Genomic DNA, 22556 nt, shown 5'->3' with positions numbered 1-22556 from the left:
GGAAAATGGGTTTACTCTAAATTATGGCATTTGAAAAACTTCCAAGACCCAAGTCCTATTGTCCCATGGAGCTCTGGGCCCATGGGGCAGCTCTAGTAATCCGTGTGTCTTGGTTCAAACAAGGGGAGAACCAGAATTCAATACAATCAGATCCGGGCAGACTGCCTTTGAGAAACTCCTCTTAAAGTCTGCAAGCATTCTAGCTAGCTCATGAACTCAGATGGAAAGCAAAATTAAAATAAACATTTCCCCCCCCTGACATTGAAGATGTAGTAATCAAAAATGCTAAAAAGAGAACTAAGTAGATGTCAGAATCATTCCCAACAACTCCATCAGCTCAAGGAAGTGGGGAACAAAGAATGTTGGGGTACAAGAGAGAATCTTTTACTTTCACCAAATAACAGAAAACTTGCTTAATGGGTGAGAAGAAGCCCCTATTGTAGTCCTAGAATGTGCAGATGGACAATAGGGTAGATGCCATTCATGATGGGAATGAAAAGAGGCTTCCAACTTGCCTGGGTTATTTTGTAAAGACCATAACTTGAAGGTCCGTCCCGGCTCTGAACCTAGGCAAGTAGGTGGTGAAGGTCATAGAGCACCCGGTCCAGAGTCAGGAGGGCCAGAGTTCAATCCACCTCAGGTGGGTGACCCTGGGCAAGTCACTCAATCCCTATTTGCCTCACTTTTCTCATCTGTAAAAATGGAGAGAATAGCACCTCCTTCACAGAATTGTGGCGAGGATCAAGTAAAATAATAGTTATAAACTGCTTATAAATAATAATTAAGAGTTTATGAATAAGTATGTAACACACACTCTACAAATATTAGCTGGCAGCAGTAGTAATGGCGGCGGCGGCGGTGGTCTTCATCATTGTCCCCAATATCATAATCATGGTAATCATCAGTTTTCCTATATAGGTTTCCTATACCACATTCAGCAGGTATAGGAGCATTCACCTTAGATCTAAGGTAGCAGATTCTGGAGGTCTTAGATTCATCCCAACACCCTAGTTTCACTGGGGTACCCAGAGAAGGGAAGGAATTTATCCAAGGCCACCAGATAGTAAGTATTTAAGCCAAGTCTAAGCCAGGTCCTCAGCCTGATGCCCAACCAGGGCCCCCTTTCTTCTGTACCAAATGAATTAAAAGGTTAAAAGGGATGGGCAAGATATTCATCTTAGCTGCCGCTGTGTATTATGGCCTCTGACTGATCCACCAATCAAATGCTGAGCTGTCTCCTGAAACTTTTTAGTCCCCAACAGGATTTGGCCAAGAGCCACCTCCTTTGCCAAACAAGCAAGGCCGTAAGACCGTCTCCTTAGGAGCAGACTCCCTTCAGTCAATCCAGAGAAGACTTGTAAATAATACTTAGCACCATCTTTATTACAACCTGGGCAGAGACTGTGTGACAATGAACATTTGGAGGCTCAGAGTGGGTGTTTGTCTTTTATGTCTATTCTCCAGATGACTCAGATACTCGTTTACCACCATCTATCTTCCTTTAATGTTTTCTGAAAGCATTGATTTTGGTTGAGTGTCTGAGCTACAAAGAGCCTGAAACAGAGGATGCAGAATGTCAGAATTAGAAGGGCCCTCGGAACATTGAACATAAAATGTCAGAGATGAAAGGGATCTCAGAACATAAAATGCCAGATATGAGAGGATCCTCAGAACATTAAACATAGGATGTCAGAGATGAGAGGATCCTCAGAACATTGAAAATAAAATGTCAGAGATGAGAAGGCCCTTAGAACATAGAACATAGGATGTCAGAGATGAGAGGGTCCTCAGAACATTAAAAATAAAATGTCAGAGAAGGCCCTAAGAACACAGAACATAGGATGTCAGAGATGAGAGGGTCCTTGGAACATAGGGCACAATAACAGAGATGAGACGGTCCTTAGAACACAGGACACAATAAAAGAGATGAGAGGGTCCTAAGAACATAGAACATAGGATGTCAGAGATGAAAGGATCCTTAGAACACAGAACATGGAATATCAGTGTTGTTATAGATTTCAGAATATCAACTGATTTAACATGCTAAGTGGGTGAAGGTATTATACTAGGTGCTAGAGGAGACACAACAAATAGGTAAGGCAGTATCCCTTGTTGAATTAAATACAAGAAATGTGGTTTCATCCTTCCAAAAAGCATCCAGATGATTTCTCTCAAGCATTATGGCCTCAAGGTTCATTCTCCCCTCCGTCCCTGTCCCTGTCCCTGTCCCTCCCCCTCTCCTTCTCACAGACACCCTCTCAAGACCAATGGACACCAGCTCACCTGCATTGGTGGCATGGCTTCAATACTCCAATGGACTTGAGGTTCCTCCATGTGAGTATTGCCCACAATGATTTCAGTCTCTGCCAGTCTATCCTGGACGCTTTCCTCTATCCTTCCATGAGTTTACCTCCAGAAGATCCACCCGACATACTGGGGGTTATTTTCAAATTTCCCATATTTCATAGATATTAAAATAATGTACAACTGAAAAACCTGGGATCTACAAAGGAAAGGGTTTAAGATGATCAAATCCAGAGTGCACCATTAAAAACTGCCACAAAGCAGCTACTTGACCAAGAGTCTCGGGGCTTAGTGCCCAGTCTTCTATAACTTTGGGGATCTGACTGGTCCCTTACCCTCTCTGAGCCTCAGTTTCCTTATCTGTAAAATGAGAATAATCTTGCCTTCTCCACCCCACCAGGTCATTGTGAGAATCCCATGAGATAACAGAGATTATTTGCTAAAGGAGTTATGATGACAATGGTGACCACTCTCATAATTATTACTATCCTACCAATGTCTTGCACTCTTGCTCATAATCTTATCTTTATTTTGTTGCCAACACTTAACGTTCTGCATATAGAACTATTATTAATAACTATTCAAACCAGGATGAGAGAGACCTACATTCAATCAAAATGGGACACTGCAATGCCAATACTTCAACAAGATAAACAATGGGGCTTCTCTTCCCCATGCGGACCAAGCGTTCCCATCTGTGCCAGGGCAGGCCCTTGCCTGCACCAGAGGAAAGGTGCTCCATTATCTATCTGTGCCCTACTTTCAATGAAAAAGTCAACTCTTTTGGTGGGGCATTCAGAGATCTCACACAGGAAGCATCCAGGCACCATTCTTAATTCCCAATGCCAGAGTAAAGTCAGAACGACCAGAATAAGGAGAGACCATTATACCTGTGCCGATGATTCCAGGGGACCCCCTCAAAGTCTGAGCATAATGAGCTGATCCAAGGCCATCACATCCATACTGTTTAAGATGGTACAGACCACCATCTCACCTGCTCTCCACCTCGCTAGTCCAGTCTCTTGGGCCCATTAATTGTCCATCCATGGGCTCCATGATTCTTAAGACCAGAGAATCAGAAAATGGTAGAGATATGAGTGACCTAGCAGGCCTCTAGTCAAATTCTTTCAGAGCTTTAATGAGGTTATTCATGACTCTGACTAGAGGGCAAAAAGGTCACAAGGTCTGTATAAACCACCAAAGGCCAATTGGGAGAAGGTTTTATGGCCCCAGCCCAGACCTCTGGGACCGCCACGCTGACGCAGGCAGAAGAAAACCTGACCCACAATGTCTGAGGTCCACACAGAGAAGGAAGCAACTTGATGGAGAAACACTTGGGTAACACAAACAAGGCAAATTGCTAAGTCTAATCAAGGGCATAAGAAAGGGAATCTCACTATCACTCTCATGGTCTTCAATCAAGCTGTCTGTCTAATAAATTACATACAAATTATGATAATGGGATAATCTTGATTCAATCAAGCCTTCCAGACTTAGAACTTAACCCTTCAGGATCTTGCTGGTGGGGAGGTAGTACAGCCTCGGATTAGGACCTACAGTTGGGGGATCCAGTCCAAAGACATCCCTAGCTCTATGACCCTGGGCAGATCTCTTACTGAACCAGAGTCTCCGTTTCCACATCTATAAAATGGAAATAAAAAGGACTTAAAGGAATAATGTATTACGGTGGGAGAGAGTCCTGGGTTTGAAGTGAGAGGAATATAGATTTAGTGCTGGTAGAGATGAGGCCCAGAAATAAAATGACTTGCATAAGGTCCCTTAACTGGCAAATGTCAAAGGTGAGCTCTGAACTTGGGTCTGCAGTAGAGGACAGAGCTGGGATAGGAACCCCCTTGTTCAGACACCTATGCAGAGTGTTTTCCATAAAACAAAGCAGAAGGGAATATAACCATCTCTAAGGGCTCAGGTAATGGGGGCCCCAGGGATCCCAGAGAGCCTCATCCCCCTCATCCTCCATGTGACTCTTCTGCTCCAAGCCCCATGGCACAGACAATAGCAACTGTCCTGTTCCTCAAGTCAAGCAGATCTGGATTTGAATCCTGCGTCAGCAGTCCTGGCTGTGGGAGCCCAAGCAACATACTGAATCTCTCTAAGTTTACATTTCTGCGAGTCCCTTCTATGCAGATTGTTTTGGGGATCCACTGAGGTGGGAGATCAGAAGCTATCGGTGGACCATCCATATCATCAGTGTGAGCTATTAACCATCAAGGCCAACCTCCACCTGGGCAAGAATTCACAGAAGGGGAAATAATCTTGAATTCAAATCTAGCCTCAGACATTTCCTAGCTACGTACTCTTTAAGAAGTCACTTAAACTCTCTCTGCCTCAGTTTCCTTAACTGCAAAAAGGGCAGGGTCACTGTGAGGGATGTGTTTAACATGCATTTATTTTTTATCTGTAGGTCAATCCCACACCCCAACCACACAATTGCATCGCATTTCCTCATGGAAGTCTAGTAACCTAGAAAAATAGGAGTATCTTTTTCCCCGTTTTGCACTGAGGCTCCAATAGGATTAACCTTGGAAGACACCTTATGGATCACTGAGTCCAACCTCCTCATTTGTTGTGGTTTGTCCTTCATTCTCAGGTGATGTCATGACAATGTCAGTGACTTGGATTTGAGAAAGGGGGGGACTGTGCTAAATGACCAACCTCACTTTCTCCTTCAGAGCCATCTGAGTCCAATGTTCAGACATGGATGAAGATGACTGGAGATGGGGAAAATGAGTCGTGGAGTACAGGTCTTCCCTCAGAGGACACATCCAGGAAGTGTATGGACTTACACCCCCCATTCTCTGCCCTGAGATCTCCAGTCCCTAAGTCAAGGCTCTAGCCCCAAATCCTGCAGTCTTCGGAGTAGGCCATTCAAAGTCACCCACCTGTGCCCTGAGATGGCCTTGTTTTCTCTGGGTGCCTGGGAAAGCCTCTAAGGTACACTCCACATGATTCTAGTCTCGGGAAAGAATCCATTTGGCATCATTTAAATTTCTCTTAAGGACATGGGTCACAGTTAGCAATACTTTTTTTCAAGAACTCTGGCCCCAGGCCTTGACCCTTTACTTCAAGGTTCCAGCTTGCTTGGCCTTGAGTTTTATTATTCCCTCTTGGAGGGCCAAAAAGTGTAGGGGTGGAAGGTAAAAGGGGGAACAAATTTAATAGCTTTTCCCCCATGCCCCAAGTAAGGCTGTTATTTCTCCCTGCTGTTGGTGAGCAGCCCACACCACCATGCTGTGTTTTTATTTCTTCTCATCTGGTGTGTGTTTAGAAAACTCATTAACTTATTAACATTGTATGTAAAAGAAGAGTAATTAAGCCAAAAAAACCCAAAACTTTGCTAAGAAACACATGACCTCCAAAATCTACAGGAAATTGAGAGACCTGTGGAGTATGAACTTCTCTTCATTAAGTGATTGAATTATATGAAATATATTCAAAGAAGAGATGAGCTACCACCAACAAAGGAAGAAATAATCACTGATAACCACGAAGATGATCCAAAATAGACATAGCCATCACTGGTGGGGCTGTGAGAAAACAAGCTCACCCTCACCCAGTGCTGGAGAGTCCATGGAGCATTCTGAAGGAATAACTCAGCAACTGTGATTCACCAGGGGATCCTACTACCTGGCCCAGAAATATCCCCACAAAGCCAAAGACAGAAATCAATCAATATTTATTAATCACCCACTTTATATCAGGCTAAATTTGCCATCATAGGACACATGTGACTAACTGACCTAACAGAACTCCCACTCTGTGAGACCGATGAGGAGACCCAGAACTTTCTGTGGGCTCCGGTTTCTTCATCTGAAAATATAAGGGGTCTGGAACTAGATAATCTCTAAGCTCTGATCTAGATCTACGACCTTTTGAAGAAAAGGAATTCTGAAGAAGTCAAGAAGACCTCGATGAACAGATGCAGAGAAAACGAGCACCACTAGGAAAATGGAGAACACGATACATCTAAATGAGTATGATGAAAGATAGCGGCATTCAGATCATTGTGGGTCCCTGGGGACTGATGAAGAAACACAACTGCTTCCATTTGGTAGGAAAGGAGGTGCAGAATGAGACAGCCCTACGGGGCTGCATTGTTTAATTTTAGCTAATTCAGCTGAAATGCCTAAAAAATTAAAATATACATGTATAAGGGAGGGTTTTGTACAACTGTGGTTATTAGGAAGCAATTGGCAAGTGAAACAACATAACCTAATTTTTAAAAGGCTTTTTTTACAAAGAGTACAAAACGGGCTCTCCTCATCAATCAGACACATATCTCTCTGAGTAGCACAGAAACCTTCTCCCACCTCAGGCAGGGCAGGTGGGCTTTGGTTTTACCCCTTTGACCTCATCCATTGAGTCATAAATCCCAGCAGTCTCATAACTGGCTCCATTTGAGAGTGGCAGGTTCCACAGATGGAAGGCAGGGTTGGCCTCTGAGGCCTCTGAGAACCCTCTGTCTCCCAGGCATCTTCCCTTGCCCAGTAATGCCTTGTCCAAAAGTGAAAATAAAAAGGACCTGGAAAGTATCCTGTCTACTTGGTACCTTGCATTCTGCATAGGAATGTTATCTCTTGATAGAATGAAAGCTCCTGGAGGGCCTTCATAGCTATCCTGGTGCCTACCTAGCTCAGTGCACTACATACAGTAGGTGTTTAATAGATGCTTGCTAGCTGATAGGTCACCCAGAGAAGACACAGGCCGGGGCTGCAGGGCACCGTCCAAAGGGACCTTCCTTAGGTGAGCTCAGGAAGCGGGGGGGGGGGGGGGGCATGGGTTATCACTCACCCAGAAACAGAGAGCAGGGCAGAATCACCGCCTCAGTTTTCCCCAGATCCCCTCGAATTCAGGATTCTGTTGGAGAAAACACAGGGAGAAGGGAGTGAGCATGAAAGTCTCCCCCTGCCCCGGTGTTGCTTGGTGGCCGTGGCACCTTGGTTGGCAAAGGGAAACAATAATCTATTTACCCAAACCATCTGGATTGAATTCTTGGAATGGAAAAAATTCTCACCTTATTTTTTTGTTAAGAACTGCTGCGTTTCAACCAGAATTTTGCCATCTCAAACAACTATGTTAATCTCTTCTACCTTGTCCTTATCAAGGTCTTTGTCCTGGTGGTTTCTGAGGGGAAACTCCTGCAGAGCAGGGCCTGCCTCTCACCCTTCTTTGTACCCCTGTACCTTGATGTCTATTGGGTGACTGTTTCCTGACGGATCACTCTAGATCCGCCCTCTCTTCCTAGTCCCAGGATTGTCCCTGAGCTCTGAGAAAGATGATATCATCGTTCTTTGGTCCAGCCAATCCCACTCAGGAGGGCAGGAGAGAATGGGCTTCCCTCTGCAGGGGCAATTTCCAAAAAAATAATTTTGCTTCTTGTCTGAAGGTGCACTTGCTGTTGTAAATAGAATGATTAACAAGGCCACATACTATAGGAGAAATCACTGAATCTGGAGTCTCAGGCCCTGGGTTCAAATCCCACCTCTAATGCATAGTGGTTGGGTGACCTTGGGCCAGACATTGCCCTTCTCTGGTCTGTCTTCTTCCATAAAACAAATGATTTACCCCCAGGTCTCTGGCCCTGATGTGCCTCCCACTGTGCCATGCCTTCTTGGAGTCTTGCTGAATCAGCTCACTGCCTTTATTCTCCTCCACTATGCTTTCAGAGGCACCAGAAAGACTGTCTTGTTTCTATGCTTCTGTGCCCAAGGAAATGGAAGCCAACGTGGGGGCATGGCATGATGGATGAGCTCTGATATTTGGAGGTTGAGGGGTTCAGCCTGGGGGGGGGCCTTGCTATGGGAGGAGAACCAAGGCAGCCCGGGGAGCAGACGTACCTGCTGAGGAGGAGCCGAGGCCCCGAATCCAAATCCAGGGGCAGCTCCCGGCAGCCTGGTGACCCTGCCTAAGTCCCTTCCTCCTCTGCCCTTTGAGGTCCCTTGGCTAGGTGTTCTAAGGACCCTTTCGGCCCGAATCCCAGGATCCAAAGGAGACAGGAGGGCTCTCCTACAGATTCACCTCTTTTACTTTCCCCTTCAGACAGTAACTGCCTGGCACAGCTGGCGTTCCAGACCTATAATTCACCCAGGGAAGATGGGTGCCCTCATTCCTAATTAAAATGTGTCAAGAAGGCCTACATAATTCTTCGGGCTTCCAGAAAACAGCCCCTTAAGAGGGGCACCGGCCTCCCAATGGTGGGCCCTAAAATGCTGCCAGAGAAATGAAATCCCAGCTCCAATTAACCCCACCCCCACCCCAGGGTCAGGTGATATGTTAGTCAGTAATTCAAGCTGATAAGACACACCGGAGATAAAGGTTTCCACCCAGAGAAAGGAAGGATCCTACACCCCACCACCACCACTAGCCCCGGAAATGTCCTTTCTATAGCTTCATTCTGGGTCAGAAACCCCAGCAACACGGGCCTAACACCTGGCCCTAAAAAATGGGGCAGCGCAGCCGACTTGGTTCCCTCCCTCTTCTCCGGCTAAGTCTCCAAGGAGGGAGCCACCAAGCACAAGGGGAACCACCCCACCCCGAGCAGAACCCCATCCAAGCCTCCCAGTGCCCTCCTCCGTGTTGCTTCCCATGGTTATCCAGGGCCTGCAAGCCCACAATGCCCTTGTGCTTCCAACCACCACCGTGCCATGAGTCTCCTTTCTGGGTCAAAAAGCAGCGGGGGGTGGAGACTAGACCGGCGTCACCCAGTTCTGATGGAGCCACGTCTCTGCCCTGGCCTCTAAGGGTCTGGCTCTCTGATACACCCCCAGACTCTCCTCCAATAGAACAAGCTAAAAGCCACTCATCAACATCAAAACACCTCTTCCCACTCCCACACTGTGGTGAAGAAGGAGATGGGGTCCACAGGGGTCTATTCTAGGAAAACTCCCCTTCTTCTTGGGGGGGCAGGATTCATCTCCTTAAAGAGATCCTCTTAGGATCCTCCTTAAACCTTCAGCCCAAATGCAGACCCCCAGAGAAGCCCTGCCCCCCCAACCCCCTTGCCATACTCCCCCTGGGCATCAGGTGAAGATCTCTCCTCACACTGCTTTGTGTCTGCTTCATCAGTGGGCAGACTCCTTTTCCCCAACAGAAAGCAAACTCCTTGAGAGCAGGGACTGATTCCTTTTTTTTTTTAAACCTTCCTTCTCCCTAAATACTTGCTATATGAGAGGAGGTCTAGTGAATAAAATACTGGACTTAGATGGGATCAGAAAGATCTGAGTTCGAACTTTTCTTCAGAAGTCAAGATATCTTCTGAAGCCCAGAGAGCAGGTGGACCCCAATGCCCATCCTCAGGAGGGGGTTTGGCCTCCTCCTAGGTCCATCACCTGTGACCAAATAGAACAGAGTTGGAGCTCCTTCCTTCAGGACCTCAACAGCAGCCAGCAGGGGCCTTCTGGGCTAATGGTCAGAGCCAGCTTGCTCCACTACAGAAACCAGGCTCTCATCCAATGGGCCTCAGGCGTTGGGAACATTCACCCCATTAGGAACCAGGTGTGAAGGATGAACAAAAGAAGAGGGGAAAGCAGAGTCTTTTTATGTGATGTCACTCAGACCCTAGCTCACTGAAGTGAGCATCAGGGAAGGATAACAGAAGGTTCTCAGGGGGTAGACCCTCCAGCTAGGGAGCTTCTTTGATCATATACTGGGGCAGACCAGCAGGCCATGGGATCAGGGAGACCTGAGATCAAATCTAGCCCCAGACTCTTAGCAGCTGTGTGACCGTGAACAAGTCAATTAGTTAGTCCGTGCTTGCCTCAGTTTTCTCATCTGTAAAATGGGGATGATTACTGGCTATTCTTTTAATTTTTTAATTTTATCTTGGGCAGCTACTCAAAAGCCTTGGTCCTCAAACCCTCTTCTACCCCAACTACCCTCAGGGGCAAGGTGGAAGCACAGTCAACAGAGGAAGAGGGTCAGCAAGGCCTGCTTCTGGCTCTGACCATGGGCAAGCAACCAACTCTACGAGGCCTCACTCTGCCCTATCCCTCAGGAGGCTGAGAGGAGGGATAGGAAGCAAAGCGTGTTGGCCTGGGCAGCTTTGGCCTATCCACAGCCCACAGGTAAAAGGTGCTGACCAAAGGCACCTGGGAGTGGGGTGGGGTGGAGTGATGGACCCTAAAACAAGGAATTGGTTTGATTTAGTTTGGTTTTCCTGCAGATCCAGAGAGAACATCTGAAACCACTGAGAGGCTCATCTCCTCATCAATACAGTGAGGTCAGCTTTGGAAATAAAAGAACAATAAAAAAATGCTCTGTAATCTGTGGGTCTTACAAGTTCAGAGTGTCTGCTGCCTGTAAGGTGCCTCATGGGAGGGGAGGCTCTCTGTCCCTGGGGGGGATTCAACAGATGATCGATGGCAGAATGTGCTGGGCAAGGGGCTTCAGGCTGGGGAGCCTTCTATTCTAGCACAACTCATGCAGGAGCCACCGGAGTTATGATTTCCCTGTTCAGCACTTCCATCTCCACTGCAGCGTGAGAAGCTTGGATTCCCAGAGTAACCTCAAACAGCACTTCCAGCCCCACAAGTCTGTGAATCTTTGGTCCAGACAGGGGGGTGGAAGAAAATTGATTTTGTCTGAAAACTGCTGTGATGTTGCCATTCAATTGCGTCTGACTCTCTGTGACCCCGTGCGATGCTTCCCTGGCCACGATACTGGGCTGGTTTGTCATAGCCTTCTCTAGTTCATTTTACAGATGAGGAAACTGAGGGGAAAAGGGGTTAAGTGATTTGTCCAAGGTCACTCAGAAAGTGTCTGAGGTCAGATATGAACTCAAGTCCTCCTATCTCCAGGTCCGATACTCTGCCCTCTTAAGTGGTCTAGGTCAGCATTTCTCAGAACCAAGTATTCTTACGTTACTTAAAAAATAAAAAAAAATTAGAGGTAAATAGGAGGTTACGTGACAACTAGCTAAATAATGGTTAGAGATGAAGAAAAAAGAGATGATTTTAATAATATAGGTGGAGGAATAGAGTGAATGAACAAATGACAAATGAAGCAAGCAACCCAAATGATGCCATATGAAGGAAAATGCCCCTGAGAGGTCTTAGAGCTCTGAGGCATGCTCACCTGCTCACGGGAGGTGGTGGACTATGGGTGTGGAATGACATACATCTGTCAAGCATCACCAGCATGTGGATTGGTTTGGATTGCCTGCATTTATTTGTTAAAATGTGAGCAAATAGGACATGGCAACTGATTCCTACTGAGGTTTGGGTTTGGCTTTTTGTTATTTTCAGAACATCAAAACACACACACATCTTCCCTTGTCATTCTACCTCCATTTTCTCTGCTCTCTTTATCATCTCATTTTCTTCCCTGGTCCAGTCTGCTCCACTCTGGGACAATTCTAATGATTGTGAGGCAGGTAGCTGCGTGGTGCAGTGGTATCTGCTGAATCAGCACATCTGGTCAGAAAAAACTGGGCTACAACTGAATTTGGGCTCATCTTAGACTGTATTTTTTTTTTAGGTTTTTGCAAGGCACTGGGGTTAAGTGACTTGCCCAAGGCCGCACAGCTAGGTAATTATGAAGTGTCTGAGGCCGGATTTGAACTCAGGTACTCCTGACTCCAGGGCTGGTGCTTTATCCACTGTACCACCTGGCACCCCCATCCATATTTTTTGACAGTCCTAGGTTTGGTTTTGGTTTGCTCTAAGCTGTGATGTTTATCAGAAGACCATGGCATCTGGGGAGTGATACCCCCCTTAGACTGTATTATAAACACACACCCCCTAACTAGGGTGACTTTTGTTATACCCACAGAAAGGTAAAACTCACACTCATGATCATTCATGTTCTAATATAAAACAATCTCCAATCTTCTCAACCCAATGATCAAACGTGACCCTTCCCCTTTCTCATGAACCAGTCAGGAGATGAGGCCTCTGCAGGCTTGGGGAAGGTCGAGATGGCTGATATTCTCTAAGGGGTCTCTTCCTCTAAGACAATCACAGTACAGGTTACTGCCCATCCCATGGGTGCCCCTCTGCTCAGGTATGGGACCCATTATAATAAGGGAACCTTAATGAATTAGCCCTAGGACCCCCACTGTGAGAGGCAATGTGGTAGAGTGGATGGGGCACAAGACAAGGAGTCAGGAAGAGCTGGGTTTAAATCCCACCTCAGATAATTGAGAGCTGTTTCCTTGTGCGTAAAATAAGGTCTCTGCTCAAAATCTGTGATGCTATGACCTGGAAACTTGCTAGCAGGCCCCCGCTCTCATTTGTGTCATCAGAAAATTCAATAAGGAGGCCTCTGATACACTGATCCAAGTCACTGACGATAAATGTTAAGACACTCAGGGTCCAATGCAAACTTCTGGAGCCTGCCACCACAGACCTCTTTCCAAATGATCTTTTTTTTTGAAATTTTATTTATTTAAGGCAATGGGGTTAAATGACTTGCCCAAAATCAAACAGCTAGGTAATTATTGTGTATGAGTCTGGCTTTGAACTCAGGTCCTCCTGACTCCAGGGCTGGTGGTCTATCCACTGTACCACCCAGCCACCCCTTCCAAATGAATCTGAAACCATTTATAATTGATTGGCCTTGGCCCTCACTGAAAGGTACTGATCCCTAGAAGATCTCACTGTCCTCTGTCCTGGTCAGACCACACCTGGAACATCACGTTCAGTTCTAGGAATCACACACCTTTGCATAAAGATGGTGCTAAGCTAGGAGAGTTTCCAGGAGAAGAAGCAAGTTGGTGAGAACATGGGAGGTCATACCCATCACAGAAGGATAGTTGCAAAGACTCAGAGATTGCTTCATCTGCATAATTGCCAACGAATGCCTACCAAGCGGAAGAGTTCTGGTTGACTCCAAAGGACAGAAGGAGAAGAAATGGACAAATAATGAAAAAGAGGAAGATCTGGAAATAGTAGGGGAAATTTTCACAATTTGGGATATTTTTTGATTTTTGTAGGGCAATGGGTTAAGTGACTTGCCCAAGGTCACACAGCTAGGTAATTGTCCGAGGCAAGATTTGGACTTTCCTCTTGACTCCAGGGCTGGTGCTCGATCCCCTGAACCACCTAGCTGCCCCTTTGTTTGGCTGGTTTTGGTTTTTGCAGGGCAATGAGGTTAAGTGACTTGCCCAAGGTTCACAATTGTTTTTTTGTTGAGTCTTTTGTTCAGTCATGACCCATTTGGGTTTTCTTGGCAGAGATACTGGAGTACTTTGCCATTTCCTTCTCTAGCTCATTTTATAGATGAGGAAACTGAGATAAACCAGGTGAAGTGACTTGCCCACGATCGTACAGCTAGGAAGTCTCTGGGTCTAAACTTGAACTCAGGATTCTCAGGTCTTCCTGATTCCAGGCCTGGTACTCTATCCACTGCACCATGCAGCTGCCTGCCTCACAACCATCTGTATCCTGAGAACTGTGGAGTTTGAACAAAGACCAGAGATTATTACCTTTAATTTTTTTTAAAAGTTACCTTATTATGTAATTCTGCTCTCTCTTATACTTCATTTTTTTCCCCCTAAGGATCTGATTTCTCTCTCATCACATTCAACTTAGATCCATGTATACCATGGAAACAATGGAAAGACTAACAAACTGCCTGAGGCAGGGAGGGAAGTAAGATTGGGGGAAAATTGTGAAATTCAAAATAAATTAAATCTTTCTAAAACAATGGTCACACAGAGGGTATGGGTAGAGAGGGCACAATGACTTTCTGCCATGGCTTTCTGGGGCTGACCATCCCCTTCTTTGCCATCATAATCAACCATGCATTTATTAAGTGCCTCCTGTATAGCAGTTCTAGGGATGCAAAGAAAGGGAGAAAGGTGATGCTCAGCCTCTGAGAACTCTCGTTCTGAAGGGGAGACAACCCCCAAATCCTACACAAGTACCAGGTACAAAGTAAATGGGAGGTGATCTCAGGGGGGAGCTTTGGAGATGACACTGACTCCAAAACGGTAGAGTCCAAGTTCAAATTCTGCCTCTGCTACTTACTTTTTTTGACCTTCTTAGGCCTCAGTTTTCTGTAAAATAAAGAGTAGGACCAAGTGGCATCAGAGGTCCCTTCAAGCTTTAATCAGTAATCCTAATTCTCTCATTTTACAGAGAGGAAACTAAGGCACAAGGGAGAATTCCATTACATCCAAAGCACTGCACTAGGTCCTAGGCTGATTAGCACTAGTTTATTGTTCAATGTTTAAAAACCAAACAAATTAAAAAAGGGTTTCCTTTTAAAAATCAAAGCCAGTGACTGAGCTTTGCCATTAGAGAAGAAGATATCAGAACTGGTCAATGTTGGGGCAGCCTGTCAGGAAGCCTGGGCATTTGGAGATCAGCCCACTCTTTCTGATGGACAAGGAAAGATACCAGCTTAGATTCCTCACCCCTGCAGCTGCCCACAGAGACTTTTTTGAAAAGAACACCACCAATTCTCCACTGTTCTGGTGTGGGTGTAGACATGACTTTACCTCCCCTGAACAATGGGCTAGACTACCTAGCGAAATTCTCTGGGAACCACCAATCCAACCCTTAATCTCATGGGACTCTAGGCTAGGAATTGTTCATAACTCTTTGCATCAAAGGTAGGCTCCCTAGAGCTGGGGGCCTACAAGACTGACTGGCCTCAGTTATCGATCACAAATCCTACCTAGAAGCTAATGTTCTTCTTTGTGTGATTCTTTTTTCTTTCAGAGATGAAGATTAAACCAAAACAAAAGTCTCCAATATGATTCTAAAGGATGAGGGGTTCTCTTCCATTTCTTCCCCTTGCCACCCAAGGAGAAGCAGATAAATCACTGAACCCCTCGGGCCTTGGTTTTCCCATCTGAAAAATGAGGGAATGGGACTGGATAACTTTTAGAGGCCCCTTCTAGCTTTTTCTATGATACTCTTAATTAATGCAAGGAAGGTACAAATATACTGTCTGCGGCCCATTAACCATCTTGCATGTTAGAGATAAGGAAACTGAGACATAGAGAGGAGAAGCCACCACCCTGGGTCCTCAGCCTCTCATTGTCTAGGAAGTCTCAAGAAAATATTACTCTCAGATAAATCATATGAAAGGAATTTATTTAGAACAAGGGAGGAAAGGTCTAAGAATTGAAATTCAGGGAAGCAACTCCTTCCATCTGATCTAGAAACCCTAAGTTAAGGGGGTCCCTCCACTCCAATTATTTCATTTTATAACAACTATTTCCCCCTTTTAACTCTAGATTCTTCTGTCCAAGGTGATTCTGCCCTTCCTTGGATGCTGAGAGCTTTAATGTCTTTGTCTAGAAAGTCCTAAGATTGGCAGCAGAAGTGGGGGGGTAAGGGGTGAGCAGGGGGTAGCTCTGACTCTGTGGCTTTGGACAAATCACCTACCTTCTGGGTTCCCCCTCCTCCCCCCATATACACACCTACCTTTTAGGAGGTTTAGCTCTCTTCCTAGCTCACTTCAGGTACCCCATTTCCTCATCCCCATACAAGCTTTCCTGCTATTCTCAGCTTTTCATGTCTCTTCCCTGCCCAATTAAACCATATTGATATACTTGTTTATATGCTTCTTTTTGTTTATTTTTTGTTTTTTATTTGTTTATACACTTCTGGTTTTTTTTCTTCTTTTTTTAAATTCTTTGTATCTCCCCTTGTTCATACCAGAAGTTACATGTTGACTTCAGGTGGAGGGTTACTTAGTGCCTCTCTAGCCTTCACAGAGCACCAGTCCAGATCTATTGTTGGTACTGTGTCCTTCAAGAGGACCATGCAAGTAACTTGGATTTGAGGAGGGGGGCTATGTTAGGTCCCCAGCCTCACTTTCTCCTCCAGCATCATCTGAGTCCAGTGGCCAGATATAATCAGGTTGACTAGAGATGGCCCTGGATGCGGTAGGAGACCTTGGTTCCTTAATAGGTCTCACCTTGACTGAGTGATCTAGGCAAGAAATGAAGTCAAGAACAGCCTCTTTTCCTCAGGCCCAGATTGGACAAGACCAAAGCTTAGGGAGATACAACAAGACCCCACACCGACCTAGCTCACCAACACCAGGAGCTTCTGCCACCTTTTTCAGGTCATGGGCCTCCATCTTGGTCTTACACCTGGAATCTCAGGCAGGACGCTTGGGCTTTGCCCTGGATACCCAGGCTCTGACAATTGAGCAGATTTAGAGTATCCCTTTATTCAGTGTTTTCTTCTCCCTTTAGAATATAAGCTGCTAGAGGCCAGGGAAAGTCTCACTTTCTTATAGAAAGTATGGAATAACTGATTTATGTTCTTTTGATCTATCTATGCTTCAAACCTACAGGGACTTGGTCTCCCATTATGCAGGAAAATTTCCCAGCATCTTCCTGCTCTTATTTTATTTTTCTGATATAGTTGGCTAAAGAGCCAGTCTGGGAGGATGGGACTCAGCAGATTGACCCAGCGAGAAGACAGAAATGGAGGAGAACCAAGGACAGGGCTTCCTTCATCCCTGAGATCTTCAAATGAGAGCAGATCTGGGGTGGTTCTCTCTCTCTCTCTGCCCCCCCCTGCACCCCAGTCCTCTTTCTACTGCCAGGCCCAAGCCAAACACACAGCTTTTCCTTTGTAAATGAAGGATTTTCTTGTCCTGGGTTTGCTTTACCAGTAAAGACCAGTAGTCACATAGAGATGAATCAAATGGTCTGCTGCATTTCCCTCCCAGTGAGGGATACCTTCCCACTGAGTCATTTGCTGAAAAGTTTAATTAACTGAAATGTCCTGTGGCCTGGCAGAAGCAGCTACTGGAGAAAGTTACCACCAGAAAAAGAGAAAGACCACAGGTGATTTGCCTTTGCTTTTGAATAGCCAGTCAATAACAATACAAGTGGCAGCTTGGCTAGGGAGTTCAAAGTCTTCCAAAGAGCTGAGAGCAGGCAGGAGGGGGGGCAGAAGGAACAAGGCTCCCTGTGGACAAGGACTTCTCTGGAAACCTTAAAAGTCTCACTGAATGTGACATGATAATGATAGCATGATAATGACCTTGGAGTGAGGAAGACCTGGGTTTGAGTCCCACCCCAACACGTACTGACTGGGTGACCCTGGGCTTGTCTTCTCAGAGTCCCCAGACCTCTCTTAAACCTTTATAGACAAAGGAAGTCTGCTGTGGGAAGCTCCCGGTAACTTTATTAATCACAGGCTTGGATCCAACTGGAAAATGAACTAAAAGACTCCGATGGACTCAGCATTTGCCCTTCTTGGACCGCAAGGCCTTTTTTTCTTGACTCCATCCAATCATAGGCCCTCGTCAGGCCAAAGTAAAATAGGTTGGTCTTTCAGCACTTTGACAAAAGTTCACGATTTGGAATCAGAGGAGAACAAGGATGGACTGTCCCCAAAGGATGATGTAAATGATCTCTAAATAGTCTGTGTTTTGGTCCAGTCTCCCTTTGTTGACTTGGCCTGGATTCTAGGGCTGGGATGGCATTTTGTTTAGATTTTCTGGGTGACCCCTTCCCGTTACACATCTTTCCTGTGGCTTTCTTTACACCTCAGCCCTCATCATCCCTCTCATTCACCCCCTTCTATCTACTCACAGAGCCATTCCCTTCCATTTCATGACACAGTACAGGCAACAGGCAACACTATTTATTAAGCACCTACTGGATGCCAGACATTAAGTGCTTGGGATACAGAGAACAAAAGACAGGTAGTGCCTAAGGAAGCCTGAGTCCAGTGGATGAGACAACAGACATGGAAGTGGGGTCAGATAAGCTACCACAGTGGAGATCTAAGGTGGGGTTATAAAGGGTTTCTGACCAAATCCCACTAGCCACATCTACTACCCATACCACCCTGTGTTAAACTGCTCCATCTCCCTTGGACTCAAGGTTCCTCATCTATAAAAGGAGGACGTAGATGGCCTGTGGCCTCTAAAGTCCCTTCTAGCCTTAGATTTAAAGTCTTAGGAGATATATTTCCTGCAGTGGTTTTCTTTCCTCCAGTGCTTTCCCTCTCCAAGCATCCTCCACACAGCTACCAAAAGAAGGGTGGAAAAACTGACCCCGTCGCTCCCCAGCTCAGTCATCTTCAGCACCTCCCAATAACCTTGGATCAGTCCTTAAAGCGATTTGTCACTGACTCCAACCTACTGCACATTGCTTCCCTTTGTATGCAAGGCAACACACGTCCGTCGTATCCTCCAAACCTGCACCTCACCCAGTTTTCTTTCTCACTTGGATTTCTTAGCCTCCGATATGGTCTTTACTCCACAGAGCTCTGGCCATCCAACCACCCTGAGGATACACAGCTTCTCTCTCCTCCCTTCTCTATTAACCATGAGGTTGCTAGTCTTCAAACACCTGATAATGAGTATCAGAAGAGAAAGTCTATGAAGGGGAAGGGGAGGAGGACTGGGGAATCAGCAAAATTGGATCTGGCTGGCCACCTTGTGCACAAATATCCTGAATCTGGCAAAGCCCCAAAGTTTTTGTTTTCACCTAAGTGTGTGTGTCTCTCCCTTGCTGATACTGAGAAAACCTGAAATCAGCAAGTTTCTGAGCTACTTTGAGGACTCCACTAAGAAGTATATCCAGTGGGGTAACTTTTGTATTGCTTTGGTGTGGGTCCAGGAAGCAGGGCCTCTCCACTTCATGGAAAAACAGAGATGCCTGTGATGGAAAAATGCACATCAAGAAATATGGATACTCCTCCTCTGGTTGGGAAGCAGCTAGGGAAAGAGGGCTAAACCTATAGTCAGGCTAACCTCAGACACTCATTAACTGTTTGATCCTGAAAACTCATTGAACTTCTCCTTACCTCAGTTTCCTCAACTTATAAAATGGAGATAGTGTAATAGATAGCGCCCAAGTCTCAAGATTATTGCTTCATAAACCTTCAAGCGTGATCAAATACGAGTATTATCATTCTTGTCCAGTTCTCTAGTCCCTTAGCTAATATTCAATTTCTTAGCAAACATATTCCCCAAGTCTGTCTGGACCACTTCCCTCGCTTCCAATTCAACAATGTCATCTAATCTCCACATCTCCAGCCTCCATCCGCAATATCTCTCAAACATTCTCCACTCACATAGCCTAAACTGGAGTATGGGCTCCCATCATCTCTTGTAGTCAAGACCCTCCCCCATGCCAATCTATCCTTCACTCAGTGGCTAAAATAATCTCCCTAAGGAGAAGGTCTGCCCATGCCACTAAATAGGGGCTGGCATTTACTTCTGGGATCAAGAATGGAATTCTTTAGAACCTGGCTTCTTCCCATACTTTCTCACTCTTCCACCCTCCACATCCTCTGCTATTTAGCTATTCCTCATACACAACCATCTCCCTTCTCCATGTCTTTGTACATGTCTGGGCCCCACGTACCTCCTCCTCACTTCAACCTGTGATTCTCAACAGCCACCTTCTTCAGGAAGCCTTTCTTGGTCCTCACTCATCAGTGCCTTCCTTGGTAGGACTCACTTTGATCTACTTTGTACAGAACTAAGTAGGCACATCTTCTCTTCCATGAGAATAAGGTAAGCTCTTAGAACTGGAGGTTGTCTTTGGTTTTTCTTTATATCTTGATCATTTAATGCTGTTCAGCAAACTGCTAACAAGTATGTCCTGGTTGACTAACTGGTTCCACAACATTTATGGAGAAATCAGAGATCTTATGTTCATGGGGAAGGACTTAGGAAGCAATGGGTTCCATCTCACCTTAGTTGCTTGCTAATTAGTAAATCCCTTTAGACCTCATCTGTAAAATGCAGTTGACCTAGTTCCAGTTCTCAAACAAGATTTTTCAGACTTTTATCACCTAACTACATTTCAGCCAAATTAGCCTACTATTCCATCTCCTTCCTCATGTCTTTGGTCAGGTCTTGGTCACCATTCCAAGTGGCCCATTAAGTCTCCAGAGGAGGCTATCTAATTCTTCCTTCAGGGTTCTCGGGATTTTATTATTGATATTCATAAGCCCCCACTGGGTGTGTTCCGCATCATGGCCAGTTGCTATGAATTGACTCTTTTGTTTGTGTGTTTTTTTTTTGTTTTTGCAAGGCAATGGAGGTTAAAATAACTTACCCAAGACCACACAGCTAGGTAAATATGGAGTGTCTGAAGCCAAATTTGAACTCAGGTCCTCCTGACTCCAGGGTCAGGGGTCTATCCACTGCATCACCTAGCCACCCCTGAGTTGACTCTTTCTTAACCAGCCACAAGATCTTTACTGAGTGGTAGACACCTTCTTTCACTCAGTTTGGACCTGGTTTGTGCCATTTAATAGAGTCAGTAGAATTGCCTATTCCTAGTTCCACCCCTTTGATGGATTCTACAATTCCATAAAAGAGGTGTTGCCACCTGATAATGGGGCCTGCCACCTATATAAGTCTGGGTTTATACCTCAGGTGCTCTCCCTCTTCACCTATGCTTGAAATCCTGGTCCTCTTTAAGACCTGCCTCAGGTGCCACATCCTGAAAAATCTCGTCTATCTTATTCTTGTTAGTACTTTTACCATCTTCAAATAATTTTTATCTGTTCATCTATGGACATGCCCCTCTTTCACGGAAAGTAGGCAGGAACTGATTTTCATTTTATCCTTTTAATCACACCCCCCCATCCCCCCTCCCCCTCCCCCCAGAACAGTGACTTAACATAGTAGCTGCTTAAGAATTTGGTGAATTGAATTAAATGAGCCTAGTCATTTGGAAGGTGAGAAAAGAAAAATGGCAAAAAGAAAAAATAGAAAATAGTCATAGGATTAGAGATTTAGAGGTAGAAGGGACCTTAGGGGGCAGTCAATGCCACCTCCTTATCTTACAAATGAGGAAACCGAGACTCAAAAAGGGATGTCATTGGCCAAGGTCAGAGGTAGAATCTGAATCCAGGGCTTGTGGCTCCAATATCAGTGCTCATTCCCTGCCACTCTGCAGCTCCCCTTGCCCACATGGAACATATGATCACCATGTATATGGAACCCAGACCACTATGCAATAAGGGGCTAAATTGTACCATGTACTCTTGAAGCAGAAATAGGTCTGATGAAGAGGGAAATCAATTAAGGCTGGATGTGAAATTTCAGTTGCCTAAAGAATTTTATACATATATAATATATATATATATACATATATATATATATATGTATATAAAGAGAAAGTGAGACTAATTCCCAAGGCAAGCCCCATACAATTACAAAATATGGACAAAACTTTAATGATCACAGAAAGCTAGCTGTGACTAATTGATCTTTCTAACCAACTAATGACTTTTTTTTAATTTAAGAAATAGAAATTCCCTGGGTCAATCAGGAGGCATTGATCTCGCTTCTTGGCAGTGATTTGAAAAAAGCATTGGCCCACACAGCAAAGCATGTTACTCCATCGGGAGGTAGGGCAGCAGCCCAACTGTGACCTGGACGAAGTTCTCCCTTCCATGGGCCCCGGGCAGCCAGAGAAGGCTCTGATGGGCACCACTGACCAGCCAGAGTCTAGTCTCTGCAAAGTGCTACCCCCCATTATGCCCTCATGCCAGAGAGGCAGCCACAACCACAATTATTGGGGCCTGAGCTTCCTTCTTGTCCCTTGGGTGACCTGATTTTCCTGCTTCTTAAGCTCTTCAGGGAAAAAAAGCTGAAGCTCAAACCTGCTTAGTTTTGCTTTGTGTTAATAGCTCTGCTAATCATAATGGGAAGAGGCTGGATCTGTAATTTGATCAGGGTGGGGAATTCCTCTTATGGAAAGGCCCTCCACTGATATAGATGGATACCCATTCTTTGTGCTAATAGTCTCAGAGAGCTTGCTCTGGGTCATAGAGAAGTAAAATTTGAACCCTAATCTTTCTGATGTCTAACCATCATGCCAGTGATACACATTTTAAAAAACATTTTTGAGGACTAGACTACATTTCCTAATGAAAGATTAAACAGAACACAGGCTCACAATCACTGCCTCATTTTACATCCTATGCATTTCAAGCTTTGGCCAGCCAGGGTTTTACTCTGTAACATATCTGATTGATTTTTTTCTGATTTCCTGCAATCTGACCTGCTTGATTCATTTGAACCTTTGGCCAACCCTCATCTTCAATACGACAAAATGATAAGCTAGTGATTTAGGATCCTGAGCTGTGAAGCCTGAGATAGGGCCCTCACATGTCACGGATGATCACAGTGCCTTAGAAAAACCCTTCTCCAATCCCTTGTCTGAGTGTCACCCTCTCAGATATCTCACCAGGCTGAAAAGGGTTCAATGATGGCCCATTGGCAGACCCTGTGTCTGTTGCTCAAGCACCAATCTGGCAATAAATAGATCATCAGCCCCTGCTGCCTTA

The 22556-nt window shown here is 45.3% G+C and overlaps 1 protein-coding gene across 7 annotated transcripts in view; it reads right to left on the bottom strand.

Moving 5' to 3' along the window:
* The window catches only part of SHANK2 (SH3 and multiple ankyrin repeat domains 2), a 675055-nt gene that overhangs the window by 619841 nt on the left and 32658 nt on the right, over positions 1–22556 (bottom strand). For 5 of the 7 annotated variants that reach the window (XM_074230853.1, XM_074230850.1, XM_074230845.1 and 2 more), the window contains exon 2: positions 7114–7179. The gene's annotated coding sequence lies outside the window, so the exon portion shown is untranslated. Of the gene's footprint in view, positions 1–7113; positions 7180–7336; positions 20818–22556 lie in introns of those variants that run through there. The other 2 variants (XM_074230846.1, XM_074230848.1) reach the window with 2 other exon arrangements.

The sequence above is a fragment of the Macrotis lagotis genome, chromosome 3 (genome assembly GCF_037893015.1).
Source record: "Macrotis lagotis isolate mMagLag1 chromosome 3, bilby.v1.9.chrom.fasta, whole genome shotgun sequence".
In the NCBI taxonomy this organism is placed as follows: domain Eukaryota; kingdom Metazoa; phylum Chordata; class Mammalia; order Peramelemorphia; family Peramelidae; genus Macrotis; species Macrotis lagotis.
The sequence above is the reverse complement of the archived record's forward strand: the minus strand, read 5'-3'. Positions and strand labels throughout refer to the sequence as shown.